We start from the raw sequence: 24,363 nt of genomic DNA, 5'->3' as shown, positions 1-24,363 counted from the left end.
AAATAAATATAATAAATTATTAATTGCTCAGAGACAACAGTCAATATCAAATCACATAAAGAAGCAGACCATGATGGCTTCAGCAAGCTCCCCAAAAAAGAATCAAGAAATCTTCCAGATGAAGATAACTTCCTAGAATTACTGGAGGGAGAATACAAAAGATTAATGTACAAAACTCTTCAAGAGATCAGGAAGGAGATCAGGCAAAATGCAGAACAAGCCAAGGAGCACACAGACAAAGAAACAGAGGAACTTAAGAAGATTAAAGAGCATAATGAAAAATTCGATAGGCTGCAACGATCCATGGAGAGACAGCAAATAGAAATCCAGAAGATTAACTATAAAATTTCAGAATTAGACAACTCAATATAAAGTCATAGGAGCAGAATTGAGGCAGTAGAAGTCAGAATTAGTTAGCTTGAAGATGAAGCACTTGACACCAACATATTTGAGGAAAAATCAGATAAAAGAATTAAAAAAAAATGAAGAAACCCTAAGAATTATGTGGGACTCTATTAAGAGGAAACCCTGGTAGTGTAGTGTTTAAGTGCTATGGCTGCTAACCAACAGGTTGGCAGTTCAAATCCACCAGATGCTCCTTGGAAACTCTATGGGGCAGTTCTACTCTGTCCTGTAGGGTTGCTATGAGTCAGAATTGACTAGATGGCAGTGGGTTTGGTTTGGTTGGTTTATTGAGAGGAATAACCTATGAGTGATTTGGAGTACCAGAAAGGGGGCGGGGGAGAGGAATAACAGAAAGTACATACAGAATTGTTGAAGATATACTGGCAGAAAACTTCCTTGATATTGTGAAAGATGAGGAGATGTCTATTCAAGATGCTCATCAAACCCCACACGAGGTAGGTCCCAAAAGAAAGTCACCAAGACATATAATAATCAAACTTGCCAAAACTAAACATAAAGAGAGAATTTTAGGAGCAGCTAGGGATAAACAAAAAGTCACCTACAAAGGAGAGTCAATAAGACTACTCAGCAGAAACCATTCAGGCAAGAAGGCAATAGGATGACATAATAAGGCCTTGAAGAAAAAAAATTGCCAGCCAAGAATTATATATGCAGCAAAACTGTCTCTCAAATATGATGGTGAAATTAGGACATTTCCAGATAAACAGAAGTTTAGGGAATTTGCAAAAACCAAACCAAAATTACAAGAAATACTAAAGGGAGTTAGCTGGAAAATCAATAATACCAGGTAAAAACCCAAGACTAGAACACAGGACAGAGCAACCAGCTATCAACCCAGATAGGAAAATCACAAAAATAAATCAAAACAGGGAAACAGAGACGTTGTTATGTAAAAGATGACAACATTAAAACAAAAAAGAGGAACTAAAAAATGTAGTCATAGATCTTTCATATGGAGAGGAAGTTAAGGCTGTATAAAGAAACAGAAGATTGGTTTAAACTTAGAAAAATAAGGGTAAATATTAAAGTAACCACAAAGGAAACTAACAATCCTACACACTGGAATAAAAAAACAAGAGAAACATAAAGACTCAAAACACAAAATCAATAACAATGAAAAAGAGGAAAAGAAAATACATAAAGAAAAACGACTCAGCACAGAAAATTACGTGGAGGAAAGAAACTGTCAAAAGCAACAAAAAAAAAGACATCAAAATGACAGCACTAAACTCATACCTATCAATAATTATGCTGTATGTAAATTGACTAAATACACCAATGAAGAGACAGAGAGTGGCAGAATGGATTAAAAAAAACACATGATCAGTCTATATGCTGCCTACAAGAGACACACTTTAGACTTGAAAACACAAACAAACTAAAACTCAAAGGATGGAAAAAAATATATTAAGCAAACAACAATAAAAAAGAGCAGGAGTGGCAATATTAATCTCTGACAAAATGGACTTTAAAGTAAAAATCCACCATAAAGAATAAGGAAGGACACTATATAATGATTAAAGGGTCAGTACACCAGGAGGATATAGCCATAATAAATATTTAAAAACCCAATGACAGGGCTCCCAAATACATAAAACGAATTCTAACAGCATTGAAAAGAGAGATAGACAGCTCCACAATAATAGTAGGAGACTTGAACACACCCCTTGCAGTGAAGGACAGAACATCCAGAAAGAAGCTCAATACATTCACAGAAGATCTAAATTCCACAATCAACCAACTTGACCTCATAGACATATACAGAACACTCCACCCAACAGCAGCCAGCTATACTTACTTTTCCAACCAACATGAAACATTCTCCAGAATAGACCACATATTAGGCCATAAAGCAAGCCTTAACAGAATCCAGAATATCACAAAGCATCTTCTCTGACCATAAAGCTATAAAAATAGAAATCAATAACAGAAAATCAAGGAAAAAAAAAAATCAAACACATGGATACTGAAAAACACCTTGCTCAAAAACTACTGGATTATAGAAGAAATTAAGGACAGAATAAAGAAATTCACAGAATCAAATCTGAATGAAAACACATCCTACCAGAACCAGTGCTCAGAGGTCAATTTATAGCAATAAATGCACACATCCAAAAAGAAGAAAGGGCCAGAAACAAAGAATTATCCCTACAACTCAAACAAATAGAAAGAGAGCAGCAAAAGAAGCCCTCAGGCACAGGAAGAAAGCAAATAATAAAAATTAGAGCAGAATTAAATGAAATAGAGAATAGAAAAACAATTGAAAGAATTAACAAGACGAAAAGCTGGTTCTTTGAAAAGATCAACAAAATTGAAACATCATTGGCCAAACTGACAAAAACATACAGGAGAGGAAGCAAATCACCCGAATAAAAAATGAGATGGGTGATATCACAACAGACCCAACTGAAATTAAAAGAATTGTAACAGAATACTGTGAAAAATTGTACTCTAACATATTTGAAAACCTAAAGGAAATGAATGGACAGATTTCTAGAAACACACTACCCTACCTAAACTAACACAAATAGAGGTAGAACAACTAAATAAACCTATAAGAAGATACTGGAAAGGTAATTTAAAAACTCCCAATAAAGAAAAAGCCCTGGCCCTGACAGCTTCACTGGAGAACTCTACCAAACTTTCAGAGAAGAGTTAACACCACTACTACTAAAGGTGTTTCAGAGCATAGAAAAGATGGAATACCCCAAACTCATTCTATGAAGCCAGCATAACACTGATACCAAAACCAGGTAAAGACACTACAAAAAAAGAAAACTACAGACCTATATCGTTCATGAACTTAGATGCAAAAATCCTCAACAAAATTCTAGCCAACAGAATTCAACAACATATCGAAAAAAAAAGCTTCACCATGACCAAGTGGGATTCATACCAGGCATGCAGGGATGGTTTAACATTAGAAAAACAATCAATGTAATTTATCACATAAATAAAACAAAAGACAAGAACCACATGATCTTATCAATTGATGCAGAAAAGGCAGTCGACAAAGTCCAACACCCATGCATCATAAAAACTCTCAGCAAAATAGGAATAGAGGGAAAACTCAACATAATAAAGGGCATTTATACAAAGCCAATAGCCAACGTCATCCTAAATGGAGAGAGTCTGAAGGCGTTCTTCTTGAGAACAGGAACCAGACAAGGTTGCCCTTTATCACCACTCTTATTCAGCATTGTGCTTGAGGTCCTAGCCAGAGCAATTAGGCTAGAAAAGAAATAAAGGGCATCCAAACTAGTAAGGAAGAAGTAAAAGTATCCCTATTCACAGATGATATGGTATGATACACAGAAAACCCCAAGGAATCCACAAGAAAACTACTGGAACTAATACATGAGTTCAACAGAGTATCAGAATACAAGATAAACGTACAAAAATCGGTTGGATTCCTCTACACCAACAAACAGAATGTTGAAGAGGAAGTCACCAAATCAAGACCATTTATAATAGCCCCCAAGAAGAGAAAATAACTTAGGAATAAACCTAACCAGGGGCATAAAAGACCAGTACAAAGAAAACTACAGGACACTACTGTAAGAAACCAAAGAGATCTACATAAGTAGAAAAACATGCCATGCTCGTGAATAGGAAGACTCAATATTGTGAAAATGTCAATTCTACCTAAAGCTATCTACAGATAAAATACACCCTGATCCAAATTCCAACAACATTTTTTAATGAGATGGAGAAACAAATCACCAACTTCATAAGAAAAGGGAAGAGGCCCCAGATAAGTAAAGCATTACTGAAGAAGAGAAACAAAATGGGAGGCCTCACACTACCTGATTTCAGAACCTATTATGCCTCCATGGTAGTCAAAACAGCCTGGTAGTTGTACAACAACAGATACATAGACCAATGGAAAAGAATTGAGAATCTAGACATAAATTCTTCCACCTATAAGCAGCTGATATTTGACAAAGACCCAAAGTCCATTAAAAAAGACAGTCTCTTTAACAAATGGTGCTGGCATAACTGAATATTCATTTGTAAAAAAAAATGAAACAAGACCGACACCTCACACTATACACAAAAATGAACTAGAAATGGATGAAAGACCTAAATATAAAATCTAAAATGGTAAAGATTATGGAAGAAAATATAAGGAGAATGCTAGGAGCCTTAATATATGGCAAAAACAGTATACAAAACATTACTAACAATGCACAAACACCAGAAGAGAAACTAGATACCTGTGAGCTCCTAAAAATCAAACACTTATGCTCACCCAAAGACTTCATCAAAAAAGTAAAAAGACAATCTACAGACTGGGAAAAAAATTTTGGCTATGACAAATCTGATCTGCTTCTAATCTCCAAAATCTACAAGATACTGCAAAACCTCAACAACAAAAAGACAACTCAATTAAAAAATGGGCAAAGGATACGAACAGACACTTCACCAAAGAAGACATTCAGTCGGCTAACAGATACATGAGGAGATGCTCACGATCAGCCATTAGAGAAATGCAAATCAAAACTACAATGAGATGCCATCTCAGTCCAACAAGGGTGGCATTAACCCAAGAAACACAAACTAATAAATGTTGGAGAAGTTGTGGAGAGATTGGAACACTTATACACTGCTGGTGGGAATGTAAAACGGTACAATCACTTTGGAAATCAATTTGGTGTTTCCTTAAAAAGCTAGAAATAGAAGTACCTACGATACAGCAATCCCACTCCTTGGAATATATCCTAGAGAAATAAGAGCCATCACATGAATAGATATATGCATACCCATGTTCATTGTTGCACTGTTCACAATAGCAAAAAGATGGAAACAACCTAGGTGCCCATCAACGGATGAATGGATAAAGAAATTATGGTATATTCACACAATGGAATTCTACACAATGTTAAAGAACAACAATGAATCCGTGAAACATCTCATAACATGGATGAATCTGGAAGGCATTATACTGAGTGAAATTAGTCACAAAAGGATAAATGTTGCATGAGACCACTATTATAAAAACTCAAGAAAAGAAGAAAACATTCTTTCATGGTTACAAGGGTAGAGAGGGAGAGAGAGGGGTATTCCCTATCTAGATAGTAAGCAAGGATTATTTTAGGTGGAGGAAGGACAACACACAATACGATGGAAGTCAGCACAACTGGACTAAACCAAAAGCTAAGAAGTTTCCTGAATACAACCAAACACTTTGAGGGACACAGTAACAGGGGCGAGGGTCTGGGGACCGTGGTTTCAGGGGATCTAGGTCAATTGGAATAACAAAGATTTTTAAGAAAACGTTCTGCATCCCACTTTGGTGAGTGGCATCTGGGATCTTAAAAGCTAGCAAGCAGCCATCTGAGATATATCGATGGGTTCCAACCCACCTAGAGCAAAGGAGAATGAAGTACACCAAAGACACAAGGTAATTACGAGTCCATGAGACAGAAAGGGCCATATAAACCAGAGACTCCATCAGCCTGAGACAGGAAGAACTAGATGGTGTCGAGCTACCACCACTGACTGCCCTGACAGGGAACACAACAGAGAGTCCCTGATGGAGCAGAAGAAAAGTGGGGTGAAGAGCTCAAACTCACAGAAAAAGACCAGACTTAATGGTCTGACTGAGACTGGAGGAACCTCTGAATCCATGGCCCCCAGACACTCTGTTAACCCAGAACTAAAACCATTCCCGAAGCCCACTCTTCAGACGAAGATTGGACTGGACTATAAAACATAAATGATACTGGTGAGGAGTGTGCTTCCTAGCCCAAGTAGACACATCAGAATAAGTGGGCAGCTCTTATCCGGAGTCACGATAGAAAGGCAGAGTGGGATAGGAGTTGGTTGAAGGGACATGGGAAATACAGGGTGGAGAGGAGTGTGCTGTCACAGTATAGGGAGAGCAACTAGGGCCACATAGCAATTTCTGTGTAAGTTTTTTATGAGAAACTGACCTGAATTGTAAACTTTCGGTTAAAGCACAATAAAAAAAGAAAATAATAATGAGCAGTGTTTTAGCTAATCCCTGCTTAATTATACTCGTTTAAACATTGCAAAGGACAGATCTGAAATCACCCATGAGGCATCATTTCTTTAAAGACATTGTTGAAATCCTTCGCAGGGTGAAAAGAAACTACTTAACCCATATCTAGCTGGATTGAATATTCAGATACAAATTAATGCTACATGTACCATCACCCAACCTGTTTCTGTCAACATTGCCACAAAGATACAGTGAGAGGTTTTGTGAAATGCTTTGATGAAATTCAGACATTGGTGGCATTACCACCCATCTCATGAATTTATGAAAACAGGAAGTGGGGTAAGGCACAGATTGTTCCTTATGATTGCAAAATTTCTCATGGTATTTTTTTTTTTTTAATCATCGGTTCATTTTTTAAAAGCTCTTTCATACCAGAATCTTGCTTAAGATGGCTATTGAACTTATTTAATCTGAACCGTCTGCAAAATCTATCTTCCTCCCCTTTTTGAAAATATAATTTTGGCTCATTTCCAGTTCCTCCACTATTTTATGTGATTTTCAAAAATAATTGAAGCCATTGCTTAAGTAATGTTCTGCTAGTTTGTGGATTTCTTTTTTTTTTTTGGAAAGTCATTTTTCTGACACAAAAAAACAACCATCATTCAGAGTGGCTTTTTTTTTTAGGGATTTATGTCGTTTCTTTTTTGTTGTTTTTGTTCTTTATAGATTTCATTTTCCTCTTGTTCATTTTTTCATTCAATTTAACTTTTTGGTGAAAATACACATAGCAAAAGGTACATTATTTCAGCAATTTCTACATGTAAAATTCAATGACATCGATTACATTCTTCAAGTTCTGCAACCATTCTCACTATAAAACCCATTGCCGTTGAGTTGATTCTGACTCATAGCAACCCTGTAGGACAGAGTAGAGCTGCCCCACAGGGTTTTCAAAGAGCAGCTGGTGGCTTTGAACTGTCGACCTTTTGGTTACTAGCCAAGTTTTCAACTACTGCACCATCAGGGATCCCATTCTCACTATAGTTTTCCAAATTATTCTTCCACTGTTAACATAAACTCATGCCCCTTAAACTTGTCATCTAACCTTTCAAGTTGCTGTTGTAAATTTGATCCCACATAGATAATTCTTTGAAAGAGCACAATGCTCAAGGCAGACATACTTTGTAATTAAGTTAAACTGTTATTGTTTGGTTCAAATAAGATTTCAGGGGATAGTTTTAGTTTGAGGTTTAAAGATTATCTCAGGATAATACATATATATATACACATATATATTTTAATTGTGCTTTTAGGTGGAAATTTACAGAGCAAATTAGTTTCTCATTAAACAATGAATACACACATCGTTTTGTGACATTGGTTGCCAACCCTGCGATGTGTCAATACTCTTCTCGGCTTGGGTTCCCCATTTCCATTCATCCAGACTTCCTGTCCGTTCCTGCCTTCTAGTCCTTGCCCCTGTTGTGGTGTGCCCACTTAGTCTCGTATACATGGTTGAGCTATGTGTATTATTGTTTGTTTTGTGGGCCTGTCTAATCTTTGGCTGAAGGGCGAATCTCAGGAGTGACTTCAGTACTAAGTTAAAAGTGTGTCTGAGGGCCATACTCTCGGTGTTTCTCCAGTCTCTGTCAGACCAGTAAGTCTGGTCTTCTTTTGTTAGTTACAATTTTGTTCTACATTTTTCTCCAGCTCTGTCCAGGACCTTCTGTTGTGATCTTTGTCAGAGTAGTTGGTGGTGGTAGCCAGGCACCATCTAGTTGTGCTAGACTCAGTCCTATGGACTAATCTTTCCCTTGTGTCTTTGGTTTTCTTCTTTCTCCTTCGCTCCAGAGGGGGTTGGAACCAGTGGAGTATCTTAGATGGCCACTCACAAGCTTTTAAGACCCCAGACTGCTACTCACCAAAGTAGGATTTAGAATATTTTCCTTATAAACTGTGTCATGCCAGTAGAGCTAGATGTCCCCTGAAATTGTGGTCCCCACAGCCCTCAGCCCAATAATTTAGCCCCTCAGGGAGTTTGGATGTATTTATGAAGCTTCCAGGATCTTGCCTTGATCAAGTTGTGCTGACTACCTCAGAATTGTGTACTATATTGCCCGTCACCAAAGTTTCCACCTATCTATTGCCTAGTTAGTGGTTTTCTCTCCCCACCCCTCCTCTCCCTCATAACCATCAAAGATTGTTTCTTTCTGTGCGTAAACCTTTTCGTGAGTTTTTATGATAGCGGTCTCATACAGTACTTGTCCTTTTCTGATTGACTTATTTCACTCAGCATAACGCCCTCCAGACTCAGTCATGTTGTGAGGTGTTTTGAAGATTCATCATTGTTCTTTATTGTAGCATAGTATTCCATTGTGTGTAAGGACAATAGATTTGGGGATTTATCTAATCTCAATGGCTCGAGAAAGCCTGGATTCTAGTGACACTTTAAAATTCTATTCCACATTTTCCCCAGTTTTGATCAGGATTCTTCTGTAGAATATTTGATCAAAACTTTCTGTAACAGTAGCTGGGGACCATCCAGTCAATCTGGTTTCATGGCATAGGGGAGAATTGTTCATGGAGGTAACCATTTCCTCCTCTGATCCCTGACTCTCCTTCTTCCTCTGCTACTCCAGGTGAATAGAGTCCAATTGTTGCAGCTTGGATGGAAGCTTACAAGCTTTTAAGAGCCTAGACAGTACACAATAAACTAGAAGTAGAACAGAGCATTGAAAAACAATGTTAAGGGTGTGGCTATTTGCTTTTTTATATAGTCTCCTCATTTATCTTGGTCTCAATTTCCTTCTTAATGCCTGCCCCATGCTATCTCTTCCAGGGAAGTCAGGGTGGTCTGGGAGAAGCACTAACCAAGCACCTGATGTCAAAGAATGGGACCAAAAAGCTATAACTAGAGCGTGATAGCCTGACTAGTTGAGACGAGGGAGGGACAACAGGATGAATCTGAGCTAATGTCCATTAGGAAGGAAAAAGAGTCCAAACATTGCAAGCAATTAGAAAATTAAAAGCTGGAATACAAAAACAAGCCAGGACCAAGCAAGTATAGTCTAAAGCTATTGTATCATATATGGCAGCACAAGTAATCTGAGCTACTGGGCACTTGAAATGTGACTAGCACCAGCGAAGAACCGAATTTTTTATTTCAGTTCAATTTTAATTTCATTTGTATTTAGATGCAAAGACTGAGGCAATGTGAAATGTTTCTTCATTAATTACAACTTCATTGTTATGGTAGGACTACATTTCCCTTGGTTCAGTGGTAGAATTGTCTCCTTCCATGTGGGAGTCCTGGGTTTGATTCCTGGCTAACAAATCTCCTGCACACCTACCACCCATCTGTCAGTGGAGGTTTGAGTGTTGCTATGATGCTAAACAGGTTTCAGTGGAGTTTACAGATTAAGACAGACTAGGAAGAAAAGCCTGGCAATCTACTTCCAAAAAACCAGCCAATGAACATTATGGATCACAGTGGTCTGATCCAGTTGTACATTGGCTCCTCATAAGTCAAGGGCCAACTTGATGGCAGCTAACAGTAACAAACATTTCACTTAACTGTTATATCACCTAAGATATTATTGTGATATTGTATTGTGTCTGCCAGGCATAAGTGTCCGTTTCCAGTGTTACATATAAACATCATAAACGTATCTCTAGCCTAGTTAGTGTCAACGAAATGATTTGAATAATTTTTACATATTGATATAACATTGTAACGTGTGTATTTGAATATTTTATGTGGTCACACAAATTAGTGATACTTATATAAGTGGTAATTAATTTTAAATATTTAATATTTTAATTACAGCATAAGATTATTGTAATTTAAAAATTATGTCTGGACAAAATCCTAAATTTGAAACTAAGGCGTAGTAGTAATGTAGAATCAAATGGAGACGCAGAAGCCAGTACTACCTGCCAGAAAAGTGAGGAAAAATGAGTCTGAAAAAAGTGTATCTCAGATTTCACAAGGAGCGGCAACTGAAATTTGCTGTGGCAAAGGAAAATGAAAAAGCTCTGTGCTATGTTAAAAAAAATTAAATAACGAAGTAAACAATACTAGAGACAATTCCAGAAAATGCGTGGTGAATGTGATGTTACCTCTCAACAGTCGAAAAGGAATCAATGGGAATAGATAAGATTAGTCTCCTGAAATCGGAATTAAATGCCCAACCGAATTTTTAAAAATTATTTTTTAACAGGATCCAAGTTTGTAACTTTACCTGTACCCGTTGCCATCGAGTTGATTCTGACTCACAGTTTCCCTACACGTCAGAGTAGAATGGCCCCATAGGGTTTCCAAGGCTGCAATCTTTGTGGAATCAGGCTGCCACATCTTTGTCCCTCAGAGTGTTGGTGGGTTCAAACCACTGACCTTTCAGTTGGCAGCTGAGTGCTTAACCATGTGCAACCGGGGCTCCTTCTTGTAACTTGAACTGTTGCTGTGGAGTAGGTTCTGACTCACAGTAGCCTACAGGATGGAGTAAAACTGCCCTATAGGGTTTCCAAGGCTGGAAATCTTTGCAAAAGCAGACTGTCACATGGGTTTGAACCTATGGCCTTTCGGTTAGCAGCGGAGTGCTTAACCATTGTGCCACCAGGTCTCTTGTACTTTTAACCAGCTATGAAATTGTTTGGATTCTAGCACAAAAAAAAGAAATGCATTTTTAAATGGAGACATAGTAAAAGAAATTGTTTCAGTTACAGAAATCATGTCAGAAAATTATTAGGAAAAGAGTAAAAATGATATTTTACAAAAATTAAAATGTCTTCAATTAAGCCACCAAACATTTGCCTGTAGAATACAAGCCCTTTCTAAGAATAGTAAAGATCAATTGATTCAACATTTGAAAAATTGTGATCACTTTTCTTTAGTTTTAGGTAAGTCATGCTCAATTAATATTTTGAATCTGTTTTGGCTTCTAAATTTATGAAGAAAAGTCAAACTCATGGCAAAGATATATTTGAGTCTTTTACACCTATCAAAAAAGAATTTCAACTAGATATGGAAAAATTAGTTTCTGTCACAATGGAGGTGATAGAGATGCTTCAGTTGTTAGGTCAAAAATCTGGATTTATTGAAATTTTAAAACAAGAGACTGATGTTTCCCTTATTGCTTTGTTCCACCGTGGGGTACGTATTGAAAATATTTTTGCTAAGTTTTCTGACGCAGACTCAATGGAAAGTGTCATGGGTACAGTAGTTGAAATTGTTCAGTATATACTTGCAAATGCTATGAATTAGCGCTAGTTTGTTGAACTGTTGGAAGAAGTAAATGACTGAATTTAATGAACTTGTGTTCTTTGCCAATGCTCATTGGTTTAGTTGTAGAAGAGTTTTCCAAGGATTTACTCTATTGTTAATTTCGATTCAAGATTTCTTTGAAAGGAAAGAATGTTTGCCAAATTTTTAATAAAGGCGAAAGGTGGCAGCCTGATTTATGTTTTCTCGCTGATACCACACTGAATATGAACTAGCATAACTTAGAGCTCCAAGGAAAAGAAAAGCTTTTTTGTGACCTAACTCTATAGATACAAGAATTAATGTTAAAAGCTGAAATTTTTTATAACATAAATCAGTAATAATGATTTTATACATGTTTCTAACATGAAATGAATATGCAAAAGATTTAAATTATAATTAACAGTGTTACATGACTTGGCTGCAAAAACTACAAAAAAATTTGAGAAACACTTTGTTGTTGATAATAAATGTAGAGTTCCTTTTCAATTTATACAATACCTATCCCTTTGAATTTGAAGTTAACACTGAATTGACACAAGAGTTAATGAATTTGCTAAACTTTGACAGACACGATTTTGAAATTGATATGCTTTTGCTTCAAAGCCAAATCAATGTTAAAAAAAGATTAACATGCTTTGTCAATGTGTATGGAAATATTAAAAGAAAATTACCTTTTCATACTCAATTTAGTTATTGAAAAACTTAAAAAAAAATACTATTGTGTTTTTGGTGAAATTTACACAGTAAATTAGACTTCTATTTGACAATTTCTATGCAAATTGTTCAGTGACATTGGTTACATTTTTCACAACATGTCAACGTTCTCTTTAATTGTGTTCTGCTTGTTCTGTTTCCAATACTCTAGTTTCCCTGACCCCTTATCTTCTAACTTTTCTTGAGAGTAGTTGTTGACATTTTAGTCTCAGTTAGATGGTTTTCTTAATGGAACATCATATTCATGGATAATGTTCTTTATTTTGTATACCAAATCTGTTACTGCACTAAAAGTTGACCTCAAGTGATAGTTCCAGATTCAGGTTTAAAGAGCATCTCAGGGTGATAGTCTTAGGGAGTCATCTAGTCTCAACTGATCCAGTAAGTCTGGACTTTTTTAAGAATTTGAGTTCTGTTCCACGTTTTCCTGCTGTTCTATGAGGGCCCATCTGTTGTGGCCCTGATCAGATCGATCTGTAGTGGTAGCTGGGCACCATCTAGTTCTTCTGGTCTCAGGATAGATGAGGCCACGGCTTATGTAGGCTATTAACCCTGTAGACTAATCTCTTCTCTGAGACTTTGGTTTCCTTCTTTTTCTTTTGCTCCTAACGAGTAGAGACCAATAGCTGTATCTTAGAAGACTGTTTGCATGCTTTTAAGACCCTAGACACTACTGAACTCGCTGTAATGCAGGACATGAACTTTGTGATGTCAGTTGACTGAGTTGTCCCATGAGACTAAGGTCCTAAGCCTTCAAACCCAGAAAACCATTCGCACAGGGTGGGTATGTCTGAGAAGTATCTGTAACTGTGTCCTCTATAAATATATATGCATGCACACACGTTATCTATATGTACCCATATATTAGATACTTCTATATGTGCACATATATGTACTCACCTGTACCTACTTGTATACATACATGCCTTTACACCTCCATATGTGACCATACATTTGCTTTTTGGTTATTGTTGATGTTGTCACCAGATTATATATGTCATATTCTTAAGCACAAACATCTTTTCTTTTGTGCAGTTCTTAGTGGCATCGTTTACTTTGGGTAAACTTTTAAGTATGTGTGGAACTTGGGTATGTGAATCTGCCTTTTTCAGCTATGAATTTTATGAAGATCAAGTAATTTTTATATAAATTTAATGTATGAATTGAGATGGACTGTCTGTGTAAAGTACACACGTTTAGAAAATGTAGTATAAATATGCAAAATATTTATATTGATTACATGTTGATATGATAATATTTTGGATATACTGAACTAAATAAAATGTATTATTATGACAGTCAATTTCTTTTTTTTTTTTTTTACTTTGTTTTATATGGCTACTGAAAAATGTAAAATTACATACATGGCTCACATGATATTTCCATTGGAAAGCACTAGTCTAAGGCTCTTGGCAAGAAGAGCCTTGAATTTTCTAAAACTCACCTTTGTTTTTTGTAGCACATGGTTATGTGCAGCTACCTCAGAAGGCCAGAGGCAAAGTGGACAATTTTAAACTTTTCCAGTTCTACTGGATTATCAACTCAGGAGTGGGAGGCAATATTGTGCTGGTAAATGTTTAACGACCAGATCTCTGGGGGGCAAAAAGCCCTGTTTTGTAGCACTATCCAGTTTCTGTGATGTAAATACTCCCATCGTGGTCCATTACAAGCTACCAATGTTACAGCATTGAACAACAGCTGGGAAGAAATACTGCTAATTGGCTCTTGTTAGCTGGTAATAACCAGCTTCAATATGTGACTAGTCAGGACTATTTGTTGCTCTTCATTGTTTCTGCAGGTTCTTGTACAATGCCCAACAATGAGTAATTGCATTTTAAATATCTGTTGAATGAGTCGATGAATGACTTTCTGCTGGCTCAAAATTTCCTGTTGTTTCCATTTTTTCTAATCCTTGCTCTAACCTTTCTGAAATGTACACTCCTAAAGTTTACAGTAGATGTATGACCACAATGAGCATTCTCTTCCTTGGCCACTGTAATGGATGCTGTGTTACCCTGTCCAGATTTTACACATATATATGGAGGAGCTCTGGTGGTGCAGTGGTTAAAGCATTCAGTTGATAGTTCAAGCCCACCAGACGCTCCTCGGGAGAAAGATGTGGCAGCCTGCTTCCTTAAAGATTACAGCTTTGAAAACCCTATGGGGCAGTTCTACTCCAGTCTATAGGGTCACTAAGAGAATCAACTTGATGGTAATGGGATATGTATATATATATATATATATATATATATATACATATATATATATATATGATTTCACAGTATAACAGCTGTAGAGCTAACATACTTTTAAGTTGGAATTGCATTATTAACATTTTCACCATCACTTTTTAAAGTGTTGATAATCAATAAATAAAACAATAAATCAAGCCTTAATTTGTAGCATTTGCTAATTTCCGTGGAGTAAGTACTCCCAGCATGGCCAGTTTCAACATGATGCCCCTAAACATAGAGTTGGGAAAAGATACTCTGTTAAAAAACCATACCAAACCCATTGCCATCAAGTAGACTCTGACTCATAACGACCCTATAGGACAGAATAGAACCGTCCTGTAGGGTTTCCAAGGAGCACCTGGTGGATTCAAACTGCTAATCTTTTGGTTAGCAGCTGTAGCTCTTAACCACTACACCACCAGGGTTTCCAGTTATTCAGTAGCACCCTATTATATAGTATTTCCACCACATGGATACAATGGACAAAAATAATTTCAACAGCACAGATAATAGTAAAATAATTAGGTATTAATAAGTTTTAAGTGTTTGTTACCTTTACTTTCAAATTAATGTAATAAATTGTAAGTTCATATAATTTAATTTTTAATAATGGCAGTATTTAACAAGTAGCTCACAAAATTCCTAAAAATTAAATAATTGGCTCTCACAAGCCCATTATGAATGATGCTGTTTTAGTCATCCAGTGCTGCTATAACAGAAATACCACAAATGGATGGCTTTAACAAAGGGAAATTTATTCTCTCACAGTCTAGGTGGCTAGAGGTCTGAATTCAGGGTGCCAGCTCCAGGTAGAGGCTTTCTCTCTTGGCTCTGTGGGAAGGTCCTTGTTATCAATCTTCCCTAGTCAAGGAAGTTCTCAACACAGGGAACCCAGGTCCAAAGGATATGCTGTTCTCCTGGCTCTTGTTTCTTGGCGGTATAAGGTTCCCTTGTCTCTCTGCTCGCTTCTCTCTTTTATATCTGAAAAGAGATTGATTTAAGACACAACCTAATCTTGTAGATTGAGTCCTGCCTCATTATAACTGCCGCTAAAACCACCTCATTAGCATCATAGAGGCAGGATTTACAATACATAGGAAAATTATATCAGATGACAAAATGATGGGTAATCACACAATACTGAAAATCATGGACTAGCCAAGTTGACACACATTTTTGGGGGACACAATTCATGACAATTGGTGTTATGCTGGGAGTGTTGGCTGCTGTGACTCCCAGCTGAGTCTCTCCCAAGGAGTTGTTCTTAGATGAAAGGAGCTACCTCATACATGGTTATCTTGCTAGCATCTGTATCCAGTGACTGGTTGCTATGGGAGCACAAGGCCCATCCCTTCAGTTTGAGACATTTTTGAAGTGCCATTCCAGCTTCAGAGTTTCCTGTGGAACTTGCCAAAACCTCTGTTGAAACTGCATCATGGTTCAATTTGAAACTCTGCTCAATCCTGCTTCCTTCCTCCCTGACAGGTCTTGTTTCTGAGAAACATAATCCCCATAACCCACCGGCACACAATCTCCATCTTGGGGCCTGCGTCCTAGAGAATGCAATCTCGAAGTCATAAAAGAAAATCTCGGACAACCTTGCTCCTTTCTCTCAGGGTTCCTGTTACTTTTTACTTCATCAACAAGTTCTTCTGTGTTGGTTACAGTGAGGGTCAGGTCTTACCACTTCGCCTTCTAAGAGTTATAATTTATCAATGAGGTAAGTCAAGAAGTTATCTTTGAGAATGTTCCTAATAGAATTAGCATTGTGGATGCAGTTAATAGAATGGTTTTGGAATCAGATTTCTGAACAGTTGCAACACCCATAACTAATAAGCCTTAGCACTTTTGCTTTCCTTCTTGGAATGCTATAATTTTCATTATGAATCATTGTAGTAAATACGTATTTATTGGAATGACTAACCTCAGGGGCATTCAGAATTTTTTTTACACAACAGAACAACAGGAACATTTGTCCAAAGTTGAGCACTCCTAATCATATCAGTTGAGATATGATTATTTTCAAATTTTCCAATGGACAGAACCTGACACCTTGAGTATTTTCAGTTTCTGAGTCAATCTACTGTACTTTTAATTTGTAAAAACTTATGCTTTCTATTTTAGAAGAAAATGTTTCTCAATCTATTCAATAAGCAAATTTATTTACTTTTCCCTTTCATAGTCATATTATTCCTGAATTCTCAAGTATAAAACCAGGATAACACAGTCAGGACTCCAGCATACACATGCGGTCACCATGAGTCAGAGCTGACTCAGCAGGCTTAACCTTACTGAGCTGTTTCTGTGTGTCAGGCGCTTTTCTAAGTACCTTACAAATATTAAAAAAAAAAAATTTTTTTAACACTTTCTAGAGATTTGTACTACTATCCCTATTTTACAGCTGAGGTACACACTGGTGCGTGACGGGTAACCACCACTGGGTTTTTTTTTTTTTTTAATTGTACTTTTGATGAAGGTTTACAGAGTAAATTAGACTCCTCATTAAACAATTAATACACATATTGTTTTGTGATGTTGGTTAACAACCCCATGACATGTCAACGCTTTCCTCCTCTCAACCTTGGGTTCCCCATTACCAGCTTTCTTGTCCCCTCCTGTCTTCTAGTCCCTGCCCCTGAGCTGGTGTACCCATTTAGTCTTGTTTTGTGTTATGGGCCTGTCTAATCTTTGGCTGAAGGGGGTGAACCTCAGGAGTGACTTCAGTACTGAGTTAAAAGGGTGTCCGGCAAAAGAAAGATTAAATTAGTCCAAAGAAGTAATGGACTACATCTACCATGGCCTCCACCAGACTGAGTCCAGTACAACTAGTTGGTGGCCAGCTACCACCACTGACTGCTCTGTCAGGGATCACAATAGAGGGGTCCCAGACAGAGCTGGCGAAAAATGTAGAACAAAATTCTAATTCAAAAAGAAAGACGAGACTTGCTGGCTTGACAGAGACTGAAGAAACCCTGAGAGTATGGCCCCCGGGCACCATTTTAGCTCAGTAATGAGGTCACTCCTGAGGTTTGCCCTTCAGCCAAAGATTGAACAGGCCCATGGAACAAAACAGGACTACAGGGGCACACCAGCCCTGGGACAGAGGCTATAAGACAGAAGGGAACAAGAAAGTTGGTAACAGGGACCCCAGGGTTGAGAAGGGAGAGTGTTGACATGTCGTGGGATTGTTAACCAATGTCATAGAATAATGTGTGTACTAAATGCTTGATGAGAAACTAGTACAATTAAAAAAAAAAAAAAGGGGGTATCTTGGGACCACACTCAGGGTTTCTCTAGTCTTTGTCAAGGCACCACTGTTTTAGGTCCCTAGAAGCAGAAGCTAGGAGAGGGGGTTCCGAGCACATTACCCATTTTTTTTTCTTATTGTTCACAGCATTTAGTATTTAATTAAAAAGAAAGAAAGAGAAGCACGTGTTCAGTAGACAAGCTGGTGTTGTAGTTGGGGAGTGGAAGAAATAAACACATCTAAACATTGGCCCTGGTGGCACAGTGGTTAAGAGATCAGCTGCTAACCAAAAGGTTGACAGTTCAAATCCACCAGCTGCTCCTTAGAAACACTTGTGGGACAGTTCTACTTTGTCCTATAGGGTCACTATGAGTCAGAATCGTCTTGATGGCAATGGGCTTTTTTTTTAAACATTGGCTCAGTTCAGTGAATTCCTAAACCAACAGTAAATTACTTTGTTAAAAGTTTCCTTACAAGAAAATAAGCAAGAGATTCACATTGGACTGAAATACAATCCACAAGGACAAATGTGGCCTTAAAAAAATTTTTTTTATCGTGCTTTAGGTGAAAGTTTACAGCACAAATTAGTATGTCACTCAAAAATTTACGTACGAATTGTTTTCTGACATTGGTTGCAGTCCCTGCAATGTGTCGGCAGTCTACCCCTTTCCACCCCCGGCTCCCCATGTCCAGTTTTCCTGTCCCATCTTGCCTTTGCGTCTTGCCTTTGGGCAAATGTCTGATTCCATATACTTGACTGAACTAACAAGCACATTCCTCATGTGTGTTAACATTTGTTTTATAAGCCTTTTTTACCTTTGGCTGAAAAGTGGGCTTCAGGAGTGGCGTCACTTCTGAGTCAGCAGGGTATCTGGGAGCCATAGTCTCAGGCGTTCCTTCAGTCTTTGTTAGACCAGTAAGTCTTGTCTTTTTTTGTAAATTTGAATTTTGTTCTACATTTTTCTCCTGCTCTTCCTGGAGCCCTCTACTGTGATCTCTGTCAGAGTAGAAAGTGGTGGTAGCTGGGCACCACCTAGTTCGTCTGGGCTCAGACTGGTAGAGGCTGTGGTTCATGTGATCCTTTAGTCCTTTGGGCTAATATTTTCCTTGTGTCTTTGGTTTTCACATGATCTATTGAGGAAGTGCTACTCTTCAGGAAAATCTATAGCAAAAGGTATACAGCAAGGTAGGGCAGGGGGAATGTACTGAGTAAGGAAAAGGTCTAGCCTTAGCCTGATCCACAGGGGAGGATTGCTGGCAGCAGTTGGTGGTGGTGGTCCCAGGCTCACATTGGCCAAGAGGAAATCTCTGGAGTAGGTCACAGATGTCAGCTGTCAGCAGCTCTCATGTATCTGCTGCAGTCAGAGTGCTAGGAAGAGTCAGAGCTGGGATTCAAGGCCAAGATATCAGGCTCCAGAGTTTTACCACCACCACTACAGGGCCTGCTATGAGCTCTGCTACTGCTGCCCACAAACACCTCAAGCCTATCCACAAGGAAGCCCTGACCTGCCAACCCAAGAACAACCTCCAATTTACCACAGACATTAGAGCTTTTAGTTTGGAGAACATTTTATGCTTATTGAATTCAGAGGTCAAAACAACTCGAGTATACCAACAACTGAAGAATGCACAGGACTGGGCAACATTATGTTCTGTTGTACATGGGATGGCTGTGAGCTGGAGCCATCTGACTCCATGGAAATTAACAACCAGCCACCACAATGACATGACCAATTCAAAAGGAACGCTCTTGCCTTGACTGCCCCCAATTCAGAAAGGCCTGTTCAATGCACATGTTGTGCTTGTCCAGGACTGAAACTGGGGTGCAAAACTCTGATGATGTCTCCTCAAATTTCCCACCCTGGGTACCACTCTTGCATCACCCCAGTCCTGGCTTTGATCCTACCCTCTTTGTTCAGGTGGGTAGGATCAGATGAGAGTCGGCTTGGCCCTAAGAATCCTGGTATCACCCTTATGTTCCTCTTCCTATATCTTATTGGTGAGTAGAATGGTAGAATAAGGGATATAGGCATTTGGAATTGATCACTTAATCTTCTAAAGATTCTGGGTCTTATGTACATGCCTAAGAAATATTTTCTATAGAAAAACAGGCATGGGGTCAGCAACGGAAGGCTGGAAGGCTCTGAGAATGGGGAAAAAGTCAACCTTAGAGTCCTCATATATGCAAACTGCTGTTTGGAGATCATCTCTCTCCTGCAACGTCTTTCAGGTCTTTTGCTCTAAATAAGCTCCCCCTGGTCTGAAAGTACCATTTCTAGCCAGCATGGGGAACAGTCAGTTCCAGCAGTTCTCACTTTCGGATAAATGATGTCTTCAGTTGATTTGGCTCCTATAAGAATTGGTCAAGTCCCAGCCTTTTCATTCAAAAAGTTATAAACTCTTTCATGACATTGGTTGCATTGTGTCAGCACTCTCTTTCACTTTCCACATTGGGTTTCCCGGTTAGATTTGTCCAGTTTTCCTGTCCCTTCCCACCTTCTCATCTTTGTTTTTGGGCAGGCGTTGCCCATTCGATCTTCTATACTTGATTGATCTAAGAAGCATATTCCTCACATGTGTTATTTTTTGTTCTATTGTTGTTGTTATGTGCCATCGAGTCGATTCCGACTCATAGCGACCCTACGTACAACAGAACGAAACACTGCCCAGTCCTGCGCCGTCCTTAAAATCATTGTTATGCTTGAGCTCATTATTGCAGCCACTGTGTCAATCCACCTCGCTAAGGGTCTTCCTCTTTTCCACTGACCCTGTACTCTGCCAAGCATGATGTCCTTCTCCAGGGACTGATCCCTCCTGACAACATGTCCAAAGTATGTAAGGCGCAGTCTCGCCATCCTTGCCTCTAAGAAGCATTCTGGCTGCACTTCTTCGAAGACGGATTTGTTCATTCTTTTGGCAGTCCATGTTATATTCAATGTTCTTCGCCAACACCACAATTCAAAGGCGTCAACTCTTCTTCGGTCTTCCTTATTCATTGTCCAGCTTTCACATGCATATGATGTGATTGAAAATACCATGGCTTGGGTCAGGTTCACCTTAGTCTTCAGGTGACATCTTTGCTCTTCAACACTTTGAAGAGGTCCTTTGCAGCAGATTTACCCAATGCAATGCGTCTTTTGATTTCTTGACTGCTGCTTCCATGGCTGTTGATTGTGGATCCAAGTAAAATGAAATCCTTGAGAACTTCAATCGTTTCTCCGCTTATCATGATATTGCTTATTGGTCCAGTTGTGAAGATTTTTGTTTTCTTTATGTTGAGGTGTAATCCATACTGAAAGCTGTGGTCTTTGATCTTCATTAGTAAGTGCTTCAAGTCCTCTTCACTTTCAGCAACCAAGGTTGTGTCATCTGCATAACGCACGTTGTTAATGAGTCTTCCTCCAATCCTGATGCCCCATTCTTCTTCATATAGTCCAGCTTCTCATATTATTTGTTCAGCATACAGATTAAATAGGTATGGTGAAAGAATACAACCCTGATGCACACCTTTCCTGACTTTAAACCAATCAGTATCCCCTTGTTCTGTTCAAACAACTGCCTCTTGATCTATGTAAAGGTTCCTCATGAGCACAATTAAGTGTTCTGGAATTCCCATTCTTCGCAGCGTTATCCATAGTTTGTTATGATCCACACAGTCGAATGCCTTTGCATAGTCAATAAAACACAGGTAAACATCCTTCTGGTATTCTCTGCTTTCAGCCAGGATCCATCTGACATCAGCAATGATATCCCTGGTTCCACGTCCTCTTCTGAAACCAGCCTGAATTTCTGGCAGTTCCCTGTCGATATGCTGCTGCAGCCTTTTTTGAAAGATCTTCAGCAAAATTTTGCTTGCATGTGATATTGATGATATTGTTCTCTAATTTCCACATTCGGTTGGATCACCTTTCTTGGGAATTGGCATAAATATGGGTCTCTTCCAGCCAGTTGGCCAGGAAGCTGTCTTCCATATTTCTTGGCATAGACGAGTGAGCACCTCCAGCACTGCATCTGTTTGTTGAAACATCTCAATTGATATTCCATCAATTCCTGGAGCCTTGTTTTTCACCAATGCCTTCAGAGCAACTTGGACTTCTTCCTTCAGCACCATCGGTGGCTGATCATATGCCACCTCTTGAAATGGTTGAATATCGACTAATTCTTTTTGGTATAATGACTCTGTGTATTCCTTCCGTCTTCTTTTGATGCTTCCTGCATCATTTAATGTTTTCCCCATGGAATCCTTCACTATTGCAACTCGAGGCTTGAATTTTTTCTTCAGTTCTTTCAGCTTGAGAAACGCCGAGGGCATTTTTGCCTTTTGGTCTTCCAGCTCCAGCTCTTTGCACATGTCATTATAATACTTTTTCTTCTCGAGAGGCCCTTTGAAATCTTCTGTCCAGTTCTTTTACTTCATCAATTCTTCCTTTTGCTTTAGCTGCTCGGCACTCAAGAGCAAGTTTCAGAGTCTCCTCTGATCCACCTTGGTCTTTTCTTTCTTTCCTGTCTTTTTAGTGACCTCTTGCTTTCTTCATGGATGATGTCCTTGATTTCATTCCACAACTCGTCTGGTCTTCAGTCACTAGTGTTCAATGCGTCAAATCTGTTCTTGAGATGGTCTCTAAATTCAGGTGGGATATACTCAGGGTCATATTTTGGCTCTTGTGGACTTGCTCTGATTTTCTTCAGTTTCAGCTTGAACTTGCATATGAGCAATTGATGGTCTGATTTCCAGTCGGCCCCTGGCCTTGTTCTGACTGATGATATTGAGCTTTTCCATCATCTTTTTCCACAGATGTAGTCAATTTGATTTCTGTGTGTTCCATCTGGCGAGGTCCAAGTTTATAGTCGCTGCTTATGTTGGTGAAAGAAGGTATTTGCAATGAAGAAGTCGTTGGTCTTGCAAAATTCTATCATTCGATCTCCGGCATTCTTTCTATCACCAAGGCCATATTTTGCAAATACTGATCCTTCTTTTTTGTTTCCAACTTTCGCATTCCAATTGCCAGTAATTATCAATGCATCTCGATTGCATGTTGATCAATTTCAGACTGCAGCAGCTGATAAAAATCTTCTGTATCTTCATCTTTGGCCCTAGTGGTTGGTGCGTAAATTTGAATAATTAGTCGCATTAACTGGTCTTCCTTGTAGGCGTATGGATATTATCCTAACACTGATAGCGTTGTGCTTCAGGATAGATCTTGAAACATTCTTTTTGACGATGAATGCAACACCATTCCTCTTTGGGTTGTCATTCCCAGCATAGTAGATTATATGATTGTCCAATTCAGAATGGTCAATACCAGTCCATTTCAGCTCACTAATGCCTAGGATATCGATGTTTATACATTCCATTTCATTTTTGACAGTTTCCAATTTTCCTAGATTCATACTTCATACATTCCAGGTTCTGATTATTAATGGATGTTTGCAGCTGTTTCATTTTGAGTCGTGCCACATCAGCAAATGAAGATCTTGAAAGCTTGACTCCATCCATGTCATTAAGGTCGACTCTACTTTGAGGAGGCAGCTCTTCCCCAGTCATCTTTTGAGTGCCTTCCAGCCTGGGGGGCTCATCTTCCAGCACTATATCAGACAATGTTCTGCTGCTATTCATAAGGTTTTCACTGGCTAATGCTTTTCAGAAGTAGACTGCCAGGTCCTTCTTCCTAGTCAGTCTTAGTCTGGAAGCTCAGCTGAAACCTGTCCTCCACGGGTGACCCTGCTGATATCTGATTACCTGTGGCATAGCTTCCAGCATCACAGCAACACACAAGCCCCCACAGTACGACAAACTGACAGACATGTGGGGGTTTTGTTTTATAGGCCTGTCTAATCTTTGGCTGAGAGGTGGACTTTGGGAGTGGCTTCAGTTCTGAGTTGGCAGGGTGTCCAGGGGCCATAGTCCTGAGGAATTCCTCCCGTCTCTGTCAGACCAGTAAGTCTGGTCTTTTTTTGTGAATGTGAATTTTATTCTACATTTTTCTCCCGCTCTGTCCAGGACCCTTTATTGTGATCTCTGTCAGAGTGGTTGGCGGTGTTAGCCAGGCATTATCTAGTTCTTCGGGTCTCGGGGTAGTGTAGGCTGTGGTTCATGTGCTCCATTAGGCTTCTGGAGATCGCTCTTGAGTCTTTATTTTTTTCACCCTCTTTTGCTCCTTTTTTTTTTGCTCCAGACTAAAAGAGACCAATAGCTGTATCTTAGATGGCTGCTAGCAAGCTTTCAAGAGTTGAGACGCTACTCACTAAAGTATAATGTAGAACATTTTCTTTAAGAACTATGTTGTGCCAATTGATGTAGATGTCCCCTGAATCTATGGTCCTTTGCATTCGAGTCTGGGAACTTCATCGCATGTGGTGTCTGTGGCACTTGTGTGCTCTATTGTCTTTATTAATATATGAGGAGCACCTATAGTCATGTATTTAGAAATTTTCACAACAGAACCTGTATCTGCCAGTGGGTGTGTTCTCTTGACCCCTCCCTCACCTCTTGGCATATCTATCTATCTGTGTA

This window comes from Elephas maximus, chromosome 7 (genome assembly GCF_024166365.1).
Source record: "Elephas maximus indicus isolate mEleMax1 chromosome 7, mEleMax1 primary haplotype, whole genome shotgun sequence".
Lineage (NCBI taxonomy): Eukaryota > Metazoa > Chordata > Mammalia > Proboscidea > Elephantidae > Elephas > Elephas maximus.
The sequence above is the reverse complement of the archived record's forward strand: the minus strand, read 5'-3'. Positions refer to the sequence as shown.